The sequence below is a fragment of the Rousettus aegyptiacus genome, unplaced genomic scaffold (assembly GCF_014176215.1).
Source record: "Rousettus aegyptiacus isolate mRouAeg1 unplaced genomic scaffold, mRouAeg1.p scaffold_m13_p_14, whole genome shotgun sequence".
NCBI classification, from domain to species: Eukaryota; Metazoa; Chordata; class Mammalia; order Chiroptera; family Pteropodidae; genus Rousettus; species Rousettus aegyptiacus.
The window spans coordinates 61,810,545-61,828,590 of record NW_023416289.1 but is presented as its reverse complement, the minus strand read 5'-3'; the positions used below and the strand labels follow the sequence as shown (position 1 = coordinate 61,828,590).

General features: G+C 49.6%; 3 pseudogenes; 1 reads left to right on the top strand and 2 right to left on the bottom strand.

Moving 5' to 3' along the window:
- Nucleotides 1-8,391: 8,391 nt before the first annotated feature.
- Nucleotides 8,392-8,510, bottom strand: LOC118611612 (annotated as a pseudogene).
- A 1,600-nt stretch (nt 8,511-10,110) lies between these two features.
- On the bottom strand, nt 10,111-10,229 carry LOC118611876 (annotated as a pseudogene).
- A 6,558-nt stretch (nt 10,230-16,787) lies between these two features.
- On the top strand, nt 16,788-17,305 carry LOC107505083 (annotated as a pseudogene).
- The last annotated feature ends 741 nt before the right edge of the window (nt 17,306-18,046 follow it).

Genomic DNA, 18,046 nt, shown 5'->3' with positions numbered 1-18,046 from the left:
CGTTATTCCCAAATTTCCCACCGGATGGAAGCAGAGAATGAATATTCATAATGAGCTACACTTGATGACCTATTTTCAGGTGTTATGCCCAAGATGCACAGCAGATGACTGCACAGGATAATGAATAACATTTCATGGCCAACACTCTGCTGCTATTCCCAAAAAGTCCACGAGATGGCAGCAGAAGATAGGGAAAAACATTTCATGGTCGACACACGGTGCTATTCCCCAAAAGCCCACGGGATGGCAGCAGAGGCTTCGGAATAATATTTCAATACCTAAACTCTGGTGCTATTCCCAAAAAGCCCACGAGATGGGAGCAGAAGATGGGGGAAAACATTTCATGGTCGACACACGGCTGCTATTCCCAAAAATCCCACGGGATGGCAGCAGAGGCTTCGGAATAATATTTCAATCCCTAAACTCTGGTGCTATTCCCCAGATAGCCCACGAGACGGAAGCAGAGGATAAGGAATAATATTTCAATACCTAAACTCTGGTGCTATTCCACAAAAAGACCACGAGGTGGCAGCAGAGGCTTCGGAATAATATTTCAATACCTAAACTCTGGTGCTATTCCCCCAAAAGCCCACGGGATGGCAGCAGAGGCTTCGGAATAATATTTCAATACCTAAACTCTGGTGCTATTCTCAAAAATTCCACGAGATGGCAGCAGAGGCTTACGAATAATATTTCAATCCCTAAACTCTGGTGCTATTCCGCAGAGAGCCCACGAGGTGGCAGCAGAGGCTTCGGAATAATATCCCAATACCTAAACTCCGGTGCTATTCCCCAAAAAGGCCACGAGATGGCAGCAGAGGCTTAGGAATAATATTTCAATACCTAAACTCTGGTGCAATTCCCCAAAAAGCCCACGAGATGGCAACAGAAGATAGGGAAAAACATTTCATGGTCGACACACTGCTTCTATACGCAAAAAGCTCACGAGATGGCAGCAGAGGCTTCGGAATAATATTTCAATCCCTAAACTCTGGTGCTATTCCCAACAAGCGGAACCCCGGATCCGCAGACACCCCTGGGAACCCCAGGTCCGCGGAAGCCCTGGGAACCCCTTCGTCCCCGGAACCCCTGGGAACCCCTCGCTCCGCGGAACCCCTGGGAACCCCTCGCTCCGCGGAACCCCTGGGAACCCCCGGGACCGCGGAACCCCTGGGAACCCCCGGGTCCGCGGAACCCCTGGGAACCCCCGGGACCGCGGAACCCCTGGGAACCCCCGGGACCGCGGAACCCCTGGGAACCCCTTGCTCCGCGGAACCCCTGGGAACCCCCGGCTCCGCGGAACCCCTGGGAACCCCTTGCTCCGCCGAAGCCCTGGGAACCCCGGATCCCCCGGAACCGCGGAACCCCTGGGAACCCCTGGATCCCCGGAACCGCAGAACCCCTGGAACACCCGGAACCCCGGAACCGCGGAACCCCTGTAACCCCCGTAGCCCCTGAACCCCAGAACCCTTTTATCCCCGGAACCCCGGGGCTCCCGGAACTCCCGGAACCTTGGCACCCCTGTATCCCGTGCCCCGATACAGGTCGGGGCTCAGGGAGTCTCGTTGTCCTTTGAGTCCTGCCGAGGTACCACCGCAGACAGGCAAGACGCACAGGCTCCCTGGAGTATGTGTGTGTGCGCGCGCGCGTGTGTGTTTGTGTGTGTGTGAGTGTGTGTGTGTGGCTGTTTGCTGCGGCCTGTCGCGAGCAAGAAGGCTCTCGCCGCACACGCGTGCGCGCTCTCGTGTGTCTCGGCCTTTCTGACGCAGCTGGTCAGTCCTGCTTCTCGTCCCGGGTGTGCGGGCCGGCCTCGCGCTTGGGCCGAGGGCACCTGGCTGTCGGGTGAGAAGGGCGGGGAGAAGCGTGTCGGAGGAGGTTTGAGGCCTCTGGCGGGGCGGGGCTGGGCGGGACGCGGCGTGGCGGGAGGGGGTGGCCGGTCCCGCGTCCCGGGAATGCGAGCACACTCCCAACGTGTGTTAGAGACGGTGGTCCTCGGGGCTCGGTCCTACGGAGCCCAGGAAGGAAAGGGCCTGGAGCGGTGAGAGGAAACAGCCCGGGACTGGCTGCAGGAGAGCAGGTGAGGGCGGGTGAGGGCGCGGGCCCGCGGCCATTGGAGACGCCCTTGGGCTCGGCCGCCCGCGGCGGACCACAGAGACAGCGGGCAAGTGAGTGAGCAGAGCCCAGGGGCACCCAGGGGCAACCTGGCTAGAGGGCGGCAAAAGGAGGGGGCGGCAAAAGCCTACGGCACCCGGCCTTCCCAGATGGTCTCCCACCCGAGTAATAGAATAACCAGGCCCGACCCTGCTTAGCTTCCAAGATCAGACAAGTTCAGGCGCACTCAGAGTGGTAGGGACTTAGACGGGAGAGCCTGTCGTCTGCCGCCCCAAGAGACCGAGACTGGCCTCCTGGCCGCTGGAGACGCCCACGACTACACCGTACCTCCTCCTTGGGGGGAGCGCTGGGGGATCCGCTAGAGAGGTGGCTGGAGCGAGAGCCAGCCGCGCTAAGGCACCACAGCCCTTGGGGGACTGAGCGGAGGGACTGGGTGGGCGCTCTCGCATCCCGGACCTGCCCAGGCCCCACACCACTTGCCTTCCCCGTCTTGGCCGTTTGGCAGGACCACGGCCCAGGCGTGCCTCGCCAATCCCTCGGCCACCTGGGCAACAAGGAAGGTGCAGCCCTGATAAGTTTCGACCTGGCCCTGAACCAGATCCACCCCCACCTCTGCGCTCCCCGGCGGGGCTGAGCCTGACCTGGCCAGAACCACGCGGAGACACCGGCCACACCACCAGGCAACGCTTCGCCCCGAAACCTCACCTTCCGCCCAGTGCCCTCCGCCCTTGAGGCTCGCCCCTCCCCCCCCCCCCCGCCCCCCGTCCGTGGAGCCCAGGAAGCGAAGGGTCCAGAGTGGAGAGAAAACAGCCCAGGTCTGGCTGCAGGAGAGCAGGTGGGGGCGGGTGATATCGCGGGGCGCATGGACTTTGGTGCAGCCCTTAAGCTCGGTCGCCTACCCGGGACCCCCGGCACAGCAAACGACCAAGTGAGCAAGTGAGCGAGGGCCCGGGGCATCCAGGGACACCCTGGCTGGAGGGCGACAAAAGGAGGGGGCGGCAAAGGCCTACGGCACCCGGTATTCGCAGTCTCCCATCTAAGTACTAACCAGGCTCAACCCTGCTCAGCTTCCAAGATCAGACGGGATCAGGCACGTTCCGCGGGGTACAGCCGTAAACAGGAAACACCGTCGCCTGCATTCCCAAAACTTCGAGCCTGGCCTCCCGGCCCCCGGAGACGCCCGCGCCTGCACCACAGCAGAAAATAAATTTTATGACATACACGTGGGCGCTAATTTGAAATGCATGCGATAGCAGCAGAGAGAACTGTTCACGAGATGCGCCGCTGTGTTATTCCCCAAAATCCCACCAGATGCCAGCAGAGTGTAAAGTTTTATGATGACATCGATCGTTTCTGGACACCGTATGGCAGTAGAGAATGAATATTCATGATCGCTCAGGTGTTTATAATAAAATAGACACCCGATGGCATCAGAAAATTTATTTTTATTGTGGTCTACACTCTGTTATTCTCAAAATGCACACAGGATTGCTGCGGAAAACAAAATTTATGAATACGCTAGTACTTTCACAATGTCCACGAGATGGCAGCAGAGAACAAATTGCTCAAGACATGCGCTGCTGTGTTAGTCCCAAGATTCACACGAAATGGCAGCAGAAAAAAAAAATTCTAACAACATACCCTGGGGAGTCATTTTTTAAATGCACATGAGGTAGTAGCAGAAATAACCTCTCAAGACGTGCACTCCTGTGTCATCCCCAAAATGCTGAGCCGATGGCAACAGGAAGTAACTTTTTCTATTAACATACGCTTGCCTGTTATTTTCAAATGCCCACCGGACAGCAGCAGAGAAGAATCTCTCATGACGTGTACTTTTTTGTTTATCCCAAGATACACACGAGATTCCACGTACGAGAACTTTGTTCAACCAAACGTCCTTAGGTGTCATTTTCTAACTGTACGAGATAACGAAAGAAATAGCGGCTTACGACGTGTGCTATGGTGTTATTCCCGACATGAGGACAGGATGGCAGCACGGAATGAGTATTCAAGAGGATCTACAGTAGGATATTATTTCCCAATTGCCCACAAGACTAAAGCAGAAAATTATGTCATGACAAGCACTCCTGTGTTTGACACAAGACGCACGCACGTGGAATGGCATCAGAAAACTTTTCATAATGACATTCCACAGAGTCTATTTTCAGAATGCACATGAGATGGCCCCAAAATTGCATGTTATGACATGTGTTGTGATTTATTCAGAAAATGCTCACAGTGTAGCGGCAGGTGAGTATTCACAAGAGACACGCAGGTATTATTTCTGAAATGCCCTCCGGATGGCAGCGGCGACCAAATTTCACGACGTACACACTTTTGTTCTTCCCGAGATTCACACGACATGGCGACAGAGAAAACATTTATAGAGACGCGCGATGGAGTGGTATTTTTAAAGGCGCACGACGGCGGCAGCGGTAACTTTTCACGGGACGCACTGTGGCGTTATTCCCAAAATGCTCACCAGGTGGCAGCAGAAAATAAATTTTTCTGCTCACGTACACCTGAGTGTTATTATCAAAATTTCTACGAGATGGCAACAGAGAACAGTTTTTCATCACTTGCGGTCCTGTGCTCTTCTCAAGTTTAACCTGAAAAGGCACCAGAGAAAAAAATTATAACGACATTCCCTGGGGTGTTATTTTTTAAACGCACACGAGATAGCGCCACTTTTTTCCCCCATGACATTCTCTATGGCATTATTCCCAAGTAACCACCAGACGGCCTCAGAAAATAATCCTGTGCTCACGTACACCTGGATATTATTTTCGAAATGCCCTTGAAATGGCAGCAGAGAATAACCTCATGACGTGCCCTCCCGTGTCTTTACACAGATGCAAATGAAATGGCAGTAGATAAAAGGTGATTATAATGACGTTACTTTGGGTTTGTTTGCAGAATGCACCTTGCACAGAAGCAGAGATAACATTTTAGGATCTGCGCTGTGTTATTACTCCCAGAATGCCCACCAGATGGCAGCAAGAATAAATTTTATGACACTCGTGTTCTTCTCAAGATGCACAATGCACGAAGGCACATAAGGAATATTTACGATAACCTACACCAGGTTTTATTCCTGAAAACTCCACCACGTGGCAGCAAAGAGTAAACTTTTTTATTTCGTACAATCCGGTGTTATTCCCCAAATTCCCACCTGTGACGGCAGGAAATAAATTTAATGACGATATACACTTGGGTGTTATTTTCAAATTACCCACGAGACGGCAGCAGAGAAAAACTCTTCCTAATGACATGCCCTGGGTGTTATTTCCAAAATGAACATGAAAAAGAAGCAGAGATAACTTTGAGCAGCCCTGTCACGTTATTCCCAAATTTCCCACCGGATGGAAGCAGAGAATGAATATTCATAATGAGCTACACTTGATGACCTATTTTCAGGTGTTATGCCCAAGATGCACAGCAGATGACTGCACAGGATAATGAATAACATTTCATGGCCAACACTCTGCTGCTATTCCCAAAAAGTCCACGAGATGGCAGCAGAAGATAGGGAAAAACATTTCATGGTCGACACACGGTGCTATTCCCCAAAAGCCCACGGGATGGCAGCAGAGGCTTCGGAATAATATTTCAATACCTAAACTCTGGTGCTATTCCCAAAAAGCCCACGAGATGGGAGCAGAAGATGGGGGAAAACATTTCATGGTCGACACACGGCTGCTATTCCCAAAAATCCCACGGGATGGCAGCAGAGGCTTCGGAATAATATTTCAATCCCTAAACTCTGGTGCTATTCCCCAGATAGCCCACGAGACGGAAGCAGAGGATAAGGAATAATATTTCAATACCTAAACTCTGGTGCTATTCCACAAAAAGACCACGAGGTGGCAGCAGAGGCTTCGGAATAATATTTCAATACCTAAACTCTGGTGCTATTCTCAAAAATTCCACGAGATGGCAGCAGAGGCTTACGAATAATATTTCAATCCCTAAACTCTGGTGCTATTCCGCAGAGAGCCCACGAGGTGGCAGCAGAGGCTTCGGAATAATATCCCAATACCTAAACTCCGGTGCTATTCCCCAAAAAGGCCACGAGATGGCAGCAGAGGCTTAGGAATAATATTTCAATACCTAAACTCTGGTGCAATTCCCCAAAAAGCCCACGAGATGGCAACAGAAGATAGGGAAAAACATTTCATGGTCGACACACTGCTTCTATACGCAAAAAGCTCACGAGATGGCAGCAGAGGCTTCGGAATAATATTTCAATCCCTAAACTCTGGTGCTATTCCCAACAAGCGGAACCCCGGATCCGCAGACACCCCTGGGAACCCCAGGTCCGCGGAAGCCCTGGGAACCCCTTCGTCCCCGGAACCCCTGGGAACCCCTCGCTCCGCGGAACCCCTGGGAACCCCTCGCTCCGCGGAACCCCTGGGAACCCCCGGGACCGCGGAACCCCTGGGAACCCCCGGGTCCGCGGAACCCCTGGGAACCCCTTGCTCCGCGGAACCCCTGGGAACCCCCGGGACCGCGGAACCCCTGGGAACCCCTTGCTCCGCGGAACCCCTGGGAACCCCGGGTCCGCGGAACCCCTGGGCAACACTCTGCTGCTATTCCCAAAAGGCCCACGAGATGGCAGCAGAGGATTAGGAAAAATATCTCACTACCTAAACTCTGGTGGTATTCCCAAAAAGTCCACGAGATGGCAACAGAATATAGGGAAAAACATTTCATGGTTGACACACTGCTGCTCTTCCCAAACACGCCACGAGATGGCAGCAGAGGCTTAGGAATAATATTTCAATACCAAACTCTGGTGCTATTCCCAAAAAGTCCACGAGATGGCACCAGAAGATGGTGAAAACATTTCATGCTCGACACACTGCTGTTATTCCCAAACACGCCACCCGATGGCAGCAGAGGCTTAGGAATAATATTTCAATACCAGACTCTGGTGCTATTCCCAAATAGCCCACGAGATGGCAGCAGAGGATAAGGAATAACATTTCATGAGCAAAACTGTAGTGCTATTCCCAAAGCGCACACGAGATGGCAGCAGAGGATAAGGAATAACATTTCATGTGAAAAACTGTAGTGCTATTCCCAAAGTGCACACGAGATGGCAGCAGAAGATAAGGAATCACATTTCATGATCTAAACTCAGTCCTAGTCCCAAAAAGCGCAGGAGATGGGTGGGAGCAGAGAAGAGCATTTCCCGACTTTAAGGGCTTTGCTCACCATTAAAATAAAAATCCACACACTTGATACTTACCTATGAAATAACTCCTGTCCTTTACATATCCCTTCTCACTCCAGGCCACGCCCGCTGACCCTTCCTCTGTACCTCATCGCCTCAGCAGTGTCTTTCCCTATCCCCGTTTCCTGTCCCCTCCTCTCCCTCCCCCTGTCCCCTCCCTCAGTCCTCAGTCCCTCCCCACCGCGCCCCTGTCCCCTCCTCTGTCTCCACTGCACCTTGATTGACAGCCGGCCTCCGCTAGACCAGCCAGAGCCGCAACAGGAGCTAGAGCGGCAGCCATGGCCGCGGCTGGCGTGGACAAGCGCTCACCTCTGCGACTCGCGACGCTCGGGTGGCATCACCCGTACTGCGTCGCCGCGCTGGCCCCAGAGGTGATGCGGCACAGACCCCTCGCCAGGCAGAGGCTGCCCGCGCTCTGAGCCCTCCAGCACTGTGCGCACGGCTTCGCGGGGCGGGGAAAGAGCACGTCCGCTTCGCCCCTTCATTCCAGGCTTTGGCTGGTTCCAAGCCGAGCCAAAGGTCTCGGTACGCTCTCTTGCATCCCAGGACTGCCCAGGCCTGGGGCCACCCTCCTCCACAGTCTTGGCCACTAGGCAGGAGCTGGGACTCTGTGTGGCCCGCCAATCTCTCCGCCACCTGGGCACCTAGGCAGGTGTGGCCCTGCAAGTCTGAGCCGTGGCCCTGACCCAGACCCACCTCTCCCCTGCGCACCCCACCAAGGCGGAGCCGGACCTGGCCAAAACCACACAGTGACACCGGAAATACCACCAGGCAACGCTTTTGTCCGTGACCTTGCCCTCCACACAGCTCTCACGGCCCTTGGGGCTCAGCCCCATAGACCCCAGAAAGGGAAAGGCCTGGAGCGGAGAGAGAAAACAGCCCAGGGCTGCTGGCTGCAGGAGAGCAGGTGGAGGCGGGTGGTGGCACAGGGCGCATGGACGTTCATGCAGCCCTTGGGCTCGGGTGCCAGCCAGGGCTCCCCGAGACAGTGACTGAGCAGGGCCCAGGGGCGTCCAGGGGCACCCTGGCTGGAGGGCGGCAAAAGCCTACAGCACCCGGTATTCCCAGGCGCTCTCCCATCCAAATACTAACCAGGCCCGATCCTGCTTAGCTTCCGAGGTCAGACGAGATCGGACGCGTTCAGGGTGGAATGGCCATAGATGGAAGAAGCTGTCGCCTGCCGCCCCAAGAGCTCGAGCCTGGTCTCCTGGGGGCCAGAGACGCCCATGCCTGCAGCGCATCTCCCGCAGCTGTGCGGAATTCTGCTAGGGCACTGTGGGCCTTGGCTGGTTCCCAGCAATATGGAGGTCTGGGTGGCCGCTCTAGCATCCCCTGACTGCCCAGGCCTGGGGCCGCCCACCTCCTCAGTCTTGGCCGCTTGGCAGGACCTGGGCCTGGGCATGGCCCGCCATGCTCTCAGCCACCTGCGCACCTAGGTACCTGTGGCCCAGCTAAGTCTGGGCTCCAGCTCTGACCCAGACGTACACCTTCCCTCCCACCGAGCCATACCCGACCTGCCCGAACACACACGGAGCCCAAGGTCATACCCCGAGGCATCGCTTGGGACGCAGCCCTCGCCCTCTGCCCGGACCAGCGACCGGCCCAATTCGCTGCCCCTTGCCTTCACATCGGCTCTGCATCGAGAGAGACAGACAGAGAGAGGGAGAGCTGAGACAGAGGGACAGAGAAACCCAGAGACAGAGTGAGTGACCCGGAGAGAAAGAGAAAGAGCACAGGTCGCCAGGGCGGGAGGCCCAGCGAGACCCACGAAGGAGGGGGTGGGGTCCCCAGGGAAGGGGAGGGCCGCGGGATCTGGCTGCGGTCAGACACAGAGAGAGAGAGACGGTGAGGAGGAAAGGGACAGAGACAAAGAGAGAGACGAGAAAAGAGAATCCGGGCGCAGGGGAGCGCGAGCCCGTGCCTTCCGGCGCAGAGAGCGGGGCGGGACAAGCGGACGAGCGCCCCGACGCACAGAGTGGGACCCCGACTGCGACCACGAGACCCTGCGGCCGCCCTGGAGAGGCCGCTTCCACAGCAGAGGGTGGTCGCCCCGCGGCTGGGCTCGGGCAGGGAGGCGGTTCGTGCCTGGTACCCCGTGCCGCGTGCCTCGGGACAGGCCAGGGGTTCAGGGAGTCCCATTGCTCTATGAGGCCTTCCGGGGGTCCCGCCGCAGAATGGAAAGACACACGGGCTCCCTGGGGTGTGTGTGTGGGGGGGTTGCTGTTTGCTGCCTCCTGTCATGAGCGAGGGGCTCTCGCCGCGCACGTGTGCGCGCTCTCATGTGTCTCAGCCTCTCTGATGTGGCTCGTCGGTCCCGCTTCTCATCCCGGGTGTGCGGGGCGGCCTCGGACCCGGTTGGAGGGCACCTGGCTGTCCGGTGAAAAGTGCGAGGAGAAGCGTGCCGCCAGCGACTTGAGGCCTCTGCCAGGGCGGGCCGGGCGGGGCGCGGCAGGGTGCGTGGGGGTGGCCGGTCCCGCGTCCCGGGGATGCGAGCGCACTCCCAGCGTGTGTTAGAAACGGCGGTCCTCGGGCTCGGTCCCGCGGAGCACAGGAAGGAAAGGGCCTGGAGCAGAAAGAGGAAACAGCCCAGGGCTGGCTGCAGGAGAGCAGGTGGAGGCGGGCGGTGGCACAGGGTGCACGGACGTTCATGCAGCCCTTGGGCTGGGGCGCCAGCCCGGGACCCCCAAGACAACGAGCGAGCAGGGCCCAGGGGCGTCCAGGGGCACCCTGGCTGGAGGGTGGCAAAAGGAGGGAGTGGCAAAAGCCCACAGCACCCGGTATTTGCAGGCGGTCTCCCATCCAAGTACTAACCAGGCCCAATCCTGCCTGGTTCCCGAGATCAGACGAGATCAAGTGCATTCAGGGTGGTACAGCAGCAGACAGGAAAGACTGGCCTGCAGCCCTAAAAGCTCGAGCCTGGCCTCCTGACCCCGGAGACACCCGCACCTGCACCACAGCAGAAAATAAATTTTATGGTGACATACACATGGGCGCTAATTTGAAATGCAGATGATAGCAGCAGAAATAACTGTTCATGAGATGCACTGCTGTGTTATTCCAATAAAGCTCACCAGATGACCGTAGAGTATAAAGTTTTATGATGACATAGATCCTTTCTGGACACCGTATGGCAGTAGAGAATGAATATTCATGATCGCTCAGGTGTTTATAATGAAATATACACCTGATGGCATCAGAAAATTAATTTTTAGTATGGTATACACTCTGTTATTCTCAAAATGCCCACAGGGTTGCTGCAGGAAAAAAAAAAATAAAAAATTATGAATACACTGGTATTTTCACAATATCCACGAGATGGCAGCAGAGAGCAAATGTTCCAAGACATGCACTGCTGTGTTATTCCCAAGATTCACACAAAATGGCAGCAGAAAAAAAATTCTAACAACAAACCCTGGGGAGTTAATTTTTAAATGCACATTAGATAGTAGCAGAAATAACTTTTCAAGATGAGCACTCCCGTGTTATCCCCAAAATGCTGAGCCTATGGCAGCAGCACATAACTTTTTATATTAACATACACTTGCCTGTTATTTTCAAATGCCCACCAGACGGCAGCAGAGAATAATCTCTCCCGACATGTACTTTTTTGTTTATCCCAAGATACGCACGAGATGTCCGTGTACAAGAACTTTGTTCAACCAACGTCCTTAGGTGTCATTTCTGACTGTACGGGATAACGAAAGAAATAACTGCTCACGTCATGTGCTATGGTGTTATTCCCAATATGATGACCGGATGGCAGCACGGAATGAGTACTCAAGATGATCTACAGTAGGATATTATTTCCACATTGTCCACAAGACTACAGCAGAGAATTATGCCATGATAAGCACTCCTGTGTTTTTCATAAGATGCACGCGAAATGGTATCAGAAAACTTTTCATAATGACATTCCACAGAGCTTATTTTCAGAATGCACATGAGATAGCAACAAAATTACAATTTATGACATGAGGTGTGATTTATTCCGAAAATGCTCACCATATGGCAGCAGAAACTAAATTTTTATGATGAGGTATACCTAGATGTTATTTTCAAAATTCCCACAGGATGGGAGCAGAGAAGAATTTTTGATGACATGCACTTCTGTGTTTTTCCCAAGATGCACAGGAAATGTCACCAAACAAAAAATTTTCATTATGACATGCCCTTACATGTTATTTTCAAATGTACTTGAGATAGCAGCAAAAAATAACTTTTCATGACATGCACAGTAGTGTTATTCCACATATGCCCACCAGTTGTCAGCAGCGAGTGATATTCATGATGACCCACACAAGAGTGTAATACCCAAAATGCCAACAATATGGTAACAGAAAATAAATTTTTATGATGATATACACTTGGGTGTTATTTTCAAAATAACCACAAGATGGTAGCAGAGAACAATTTTTCATGATAGGCTGTCCCGTGTTATTCCCAAAATACCCATGAAATGGCAGCAGAATAAAATTTCATAATGACATGACCTTACCTGTTATTTTTTAAAAACACACGAGATAAGTAAAATAACTATTCATGACATGCACTGCGGTGTTATTTCCCAATTGCTCGCCAGATGGCAAAAGAAAGCAAATAGTTATGATGGTATACACCTGGGTGTTATAATGTTTCATAAGGCATGCTTTTCATAATACACATTTATTACCAGAACATACATAAGATAGGAGAGGATATATGTTTTTGACATGCACTGTGGTGTAAGTCCCAAAATGCCCACAAGATGGCAGCAGAAAATGAATAGTCATGATGACAAACACCAAAAATAAACTTTTATGATGACATAAACCTAGGGGTTATTTTCAAAAAGGCCCAACAGATGGTAGCGGAGAATCACTTCATGAAATGCACTCTTGTGTTGTTCCCAAGATGGACACGAAATCGCAGCAGACAAAAACTTTTCATACCGACATGCCTTGGATTTATTTTCAGAATACATACCAAATAGCTGCAGAAATGTATTCTCATAAGAACCATTGTTATTCCTAAAATGTCCACCAGATGGCAGCAGAGAATAACTTTTTATTACTTACACGGGTGGTATTCCCAAAATGCAAACTAGATAACGGCAGGAAATAAACTTTTCATGATGACATACACTCAAGTGTAATTTTCAAAAGTCCCACGAGATAGCAATAGAAAAGTCTTTTCATGACCTCAGGTATTATTCCTGAGATACACACGAGACAACAGCAAGAATAAAATTTCATGATGACAAACTCTCAGGTGTTATTCCAGATATGCCCATAAGATTGTAGCAAAGAGTTACTTTTCATGATGACATACACCAGAGAGGCCATCACTCCTGTATCTTTGATTCTCAATGAGTATGAATGGCAACAGTTCATTACAACCAGAACACTAGGGGATTTCAGGGCCATAGTCTGCCATATGGTTGTTGTAGCCAGGTCCACATTAGATGTCTGCGTAGGGTTTTCACCTCTTTGGAGGCTGAGGCTCTACGAAAAGAGGTACTTGTCTCACCCACATGGATGCTGGGAATAGAAACATCCCAAGGGGCTGCCCGGGCTTCCCAGGTGGCTGCTCAAATGCCCGGAAGTACGGTCAGCTCAGTAATTGGCCGGGGTTGGAGTTGAGAGAACACAGACTGTACTGAGCTGGAGAACCATAGATGACTCCCTGGATGGTCGGAGGCCAAGGGCTATCCTGTCTGAGACTCGATTGTCTCTGCTGCTCACTCAGATTGGACAACGGAGCTGGCAAGTCCCAGGCGGTCCCACACAGCACTCAGGTAGGCTGCTCCTGGGGGCTGGCAGTTCATCACACTTGGTCCTGTATAAATCCACACGAGTCTATCGAGTGCCTCATGTGCCAGGGCTCTCCTGAACCTGGGGCCGCCCTGGCACAGAAGGGCCAGCAGCCCCTTCCCAGAAGGAATGGTGGGAGGAAACAGCTGACCTCTGAGGCCCTACACAACCCTAGAATGAGAGCGAGTGGAACTTAAAACAGTCGGTGACTAGAAAAGACATTGCCTTCTTCTTCTATTAGAGATCAGCGCGAGAGAAAGAAACCTATGGTGGAGCTCAAACCCTGACTCACCTGCTATGCTAGTGTGTCCTGTGTCCTGATGGCTTAAGAGAGATGGAAAGGGAGGAGGGGGAGGCGGACTAGTTATGCTTAAACCTAACCCTAACCTTAACCCTACTGCTGACCCTAAACCAAAAACCTAAACCCTAAGCTTAACCCCTTAACCTCTAACCCTAACCTCCTAACTTCTTATCCAAAACTGTAGCCTTTAACAACTCTAAACCTAACAACCCTAGCCCCTAACCCCTAGATCCCTAGACCCTAGATTCCAGACCCACAGACCTCAACCATGACCCTGACACTCTAACCTTGATCCACTGACCTTGAATTTAACCCTCACCCTGACCGCTACTCCATAACTCCAACCTCAACCAGAATCCTAACCTTAACACCCTAACTCTCTAACTTGACCCTGACCCCTAATCCCTACTCCCTGACCCTGACCCCCAGACCTCCTAACTCGTTAACCCTCTTCCTCACCCCCTAACCCTCATCTTCATCATAATATGTGTATTTAAGCATTTTTATGTGCATTCCTGTACTGTGACTACCATGTGATACATGTAAAACACAATTTGAATATACATGTACAATAGTGTTTTCTAAGAGTGCTACTGATGCTGGACAGCTCCAGCAGAGCAGTAGTCCCAAGAGAGAATGCAAGCTGGAGCTCCAGTGTCCAGGTTCTTGTCTTATGCCATGAGAAAGAATTCAAGGACATGACAAACAGCAAGCAGAAAAGAGCGTGTTTTATTAAAGTGAAAGTTTCTTAAGATAAAAGTCAGGCATCTCAGAGAGACAGTCTGCCCCCAGCTGTCTGAATTACGGGCTTTTGGATTGTTGGGGGTTGGGGGATGTCCCAAGGCTATCTGGCTCCTGGTCTTGACTTGTTTCCCATGCCACCCAAAGGTGAGGAGGTGGCCCAAAGCCATCTGTCTTGTCTTCTGGCCTTGGGCTGTTTCTTGTGCTGGAGTCTCACCCTTGAAGTCAAAACGGAGAGGGGACCAAGTAAGGGACTGAAGAAAAATTTCAGAGCCGTATCCTGGAGGGGGTCTTCCCTAAGCTAAGTATCTTGCCTTACTACTTGCTTGCAAAGTTGAGAACTGTGTTATTGCAATGAATGTATGTATTCAGCATGTAATGCAAATAAAACAGTCATACATGCACATTAAAGGTGTTTCCACATGTGCCACTTTCACATAATTTTATAGGAATGTTATTTCATTAAATGAGTGCTGTAATGTAGTGGATCAAATACAGTGTTTAAAGGCTCACGTATAACTACTATTTCTAAGAGTACTACTTGCTTACAAAGTTCAGACAAATGTTATTTCAAGGAATGGATAATTTCACCACACTGTAATATTGGTAAAACTGTGTTCAAAGTGTCACCGTTAACAACTTTTCCAAGAACATATGTCTAATAGTCTTGAAATTGGTGACTGAAACACAATTTTCTCTTAAATGTTTTCCTGTTAGGATTGTCTCTCTTTTAGCTCTCCTATTTCTAGGAAGTATACAATTTAACAACAGTGCTGGGGACCAGGTGTCTCTAGAAAAGAACAGTAACTATATGACACATTATGATATTATGAACTATAAGAATTTTCCTGCTGGAATGCTTTGGGTGCAAATTGGACACTATGGGTGGTCAAGGTATTATCATTGAGAAAGGAAAGGAGTGTGGGCCACTGGATTTAACGAGGTTGTGCAAATGATTGTGTGTATGTATATATACACTAATACATACACATATATATGTATATAATGTTGATAGGCTAGCCCATCCAGTTCTCTTAATGGTTTTCAAAATTTCCTTGTTGTTCAATCTTGTTTATTTTACATTTATTCTTTTTAACATGCTTGAAAATTTTAATTAAATAAACTATTTTTATTGGAATGACATTATAAGTTACATTAATGTATACAGAACTGACATATTTATAGTACTGAATCTTTCTACCAAAAGACACATGATTTCAATTTTCTTTATATATATTTTCTATCATTAGCATTTTGAATTTTTTAATTTGTTTCCAAGATTTTATTTTGCTTTGGGAGAATTTTGTTGTTTTATTTTGAGTTTGATTTTGCTATTTAAAATAGGTTCTTTTATTCTATTTTATCTTATTTCATTTTTTCCATCTCGAAGCTTGGTATCTACTCATTTTTTAAATCAACGTTTTAGTGATTATGTAGTGATTACAATATACATTGACTTAACAAAACTTAATACTACCTAATACTTTCCCTCTTCACGAACCATAGAGTTACAACAAAACTGTGTTTACACTCCTCCCAATTTACATGCTACTGCTTTTATTTACCAAACCTTGAAAGGTTTACTAGGCAATTTGAAATGTCCAGAGACAGTGTTCATAGCCTTCCCTGGGCTGTCCTTTGGACTAGTGGAACTAGTGAGGTAGGCACCTTTTGAGGCCTTATTAGTATCCCCAGACCAATATTGGTTCAAAAGAGCTATCATTTTGTCAGCAGCTTGATGGTTTGATATATTTACAGTGTAAGGAGTAGGAATCAGAACTTCGAGTGGGACCACTTTTTATTTGGCCCAAATTATGGTTCTTTATTTTTATTGAACCAACAGTTACTAGATTTTTAATATTGTTTTTCCTGTTCTGGAGTCATTTGTTGGGCATTTCAGTTTCAGTAGAAACAGGCAAGTTCCTAAAAGAATCAGGCCAATGTCTAGCACAGTTCCAAGAGAACAGCCTGATTTCAAGTCAGGTGGAAGTGCCACGTCAGTACTTACAGGCAAAACGAGGGCTTTAATCAGAAAAGGGTGAAGACTTAAAACAGATCCCAAATAGAACCTGGAGAGCCTCGGACACAATAAGAGCAGAAGCTCTGATCCAAGAGAGAGACCAAGCCTCAAACACCAGGGTCGGCGAGGGAACAGCCAGCTCGAAAGGCTCTGTGGGCATCGCACCTGCTTGCTCAAGAGCCCCGGAGATGTCCAAGGTCTCCTCCTGATCTGTATGTGGGACATTGAATAATGTTGACCTTAAAAATGAAACAGGGAGGTGGCTCCATAGTGTAGTGGTTAGCATGTCTGCTTTACATACAGAAGGTCCTTTACATACCCCAGATGGAGCCACGGACCATACCCTGGGTGCACCAGGCCCCAGGTGCACTAGGCCCCCTGAGTGCGCCGGGGGTGCCAGGCCCTGGGTGCATTCCCTGAGCGCATGGGGGAAGATGCCCTACCTTCACAGATCCACTTTTTAAAAAGGGAGATGGCAACATCGTAGGTCAGGGGTGGAAGTGGGGGTGGGGATTAAAGAGGGAGGAAAAAAATGAAACTGGCTGTGACGGAGCTACATCACTTCCTTTCAAGCTTGGTGTTTGCGTGATGGGTCCCCAGGCAGTTCAACAAGTGTATAAAAAGTGTTATTTCTGTTCAGGGCCTCTACACCCTGGCCACCACGTGATGTTCTTAAGGATTGTAAGGTGTTCAGATTCTGAAAATCCAAGTATCACATGAACCATAAAAAGAAGAGCAATTCTTGCAAGCTCAGGTGGACTAAAGCATTCATAAGCTGCTGGTAAAGAGCTTACAGTAGATAATTCATTTGGATTTGAAAACTGTAGACATGGACCTGTCAAATACCAGCAAGAGCTGTGGGAAAAAAGCTATCGATGCAATGAAGAGAGTTGAAAAGATCAATCCAACATCAAGCTAAATTTATAACGAACAGATTGAAGAAAAACAAAGAACTACAGAAAGTTAATGACTTCAAAGAAGTGAAGCAAATCGTTCATCTCATCTGTGCCCTTTCTGCATGCATCGAACAGCTGGGAAACACAATGGAACAGAAATTACAACAGGACGTGGACATGGAAGTTTTTCCTGAAAATCTTACTATCTGAGACTATTTCTACGAGTGCATTGGAAAATCTCCTTTAGAGACTTAGAACGTCTAAGTTATTGATTTATGTTTCACATAAGGGGACTCAAATGAAAAGATGATTAAACCTCTTCTACATTGCTATCGGTAAAACATCAGATATTATGAATGCAAGATTGAATCTCAACGTTAAACCTTCACTGATAGCTGCACTTACGTAAATCATGAAAATGCTATAAAACCAGAAGTGAATCATGAACATAAAATACTCTTGCCACTGATAAGAACACAAGACAGTAATTGTGTAATAACTAATGATAAAAATTCATGGCTATTGATAAATAAAATAAAAATATTCTCAGAAAAAAATCAAAAACTAAAAAATCAGTTATCTTACAAGCGAAAATGGGTTTAACTCAGGAATAGCAAATAATCACAATTTGGGACAAGCAAACAATAGCAAAAGTCATAGGCAAGTCCTGCAAATAAAGGAGAGGAATGTTATTTTGTGGAGAAAAAGGAGGAAGTTGGAAGGGTCACTTTGAGTGAAAATGCATTCAAGAAAAAGAGTAAGTTTAGGGTGATGATGGTTTCTCATGGACTGAGTAGCTGGGGAGTTGGTTTCTTGTGGGAGACACACTGTCCTTCTTCCTGTGGGGACCCATAACTGACGATTCTTTCCTTGGGAGGGTTCCCCTGCGGGGTCTGTAACTGACCGCGGGCGGTTCCACGTGAGAGCACCCCTGCTGGCCCCTCAACTCCG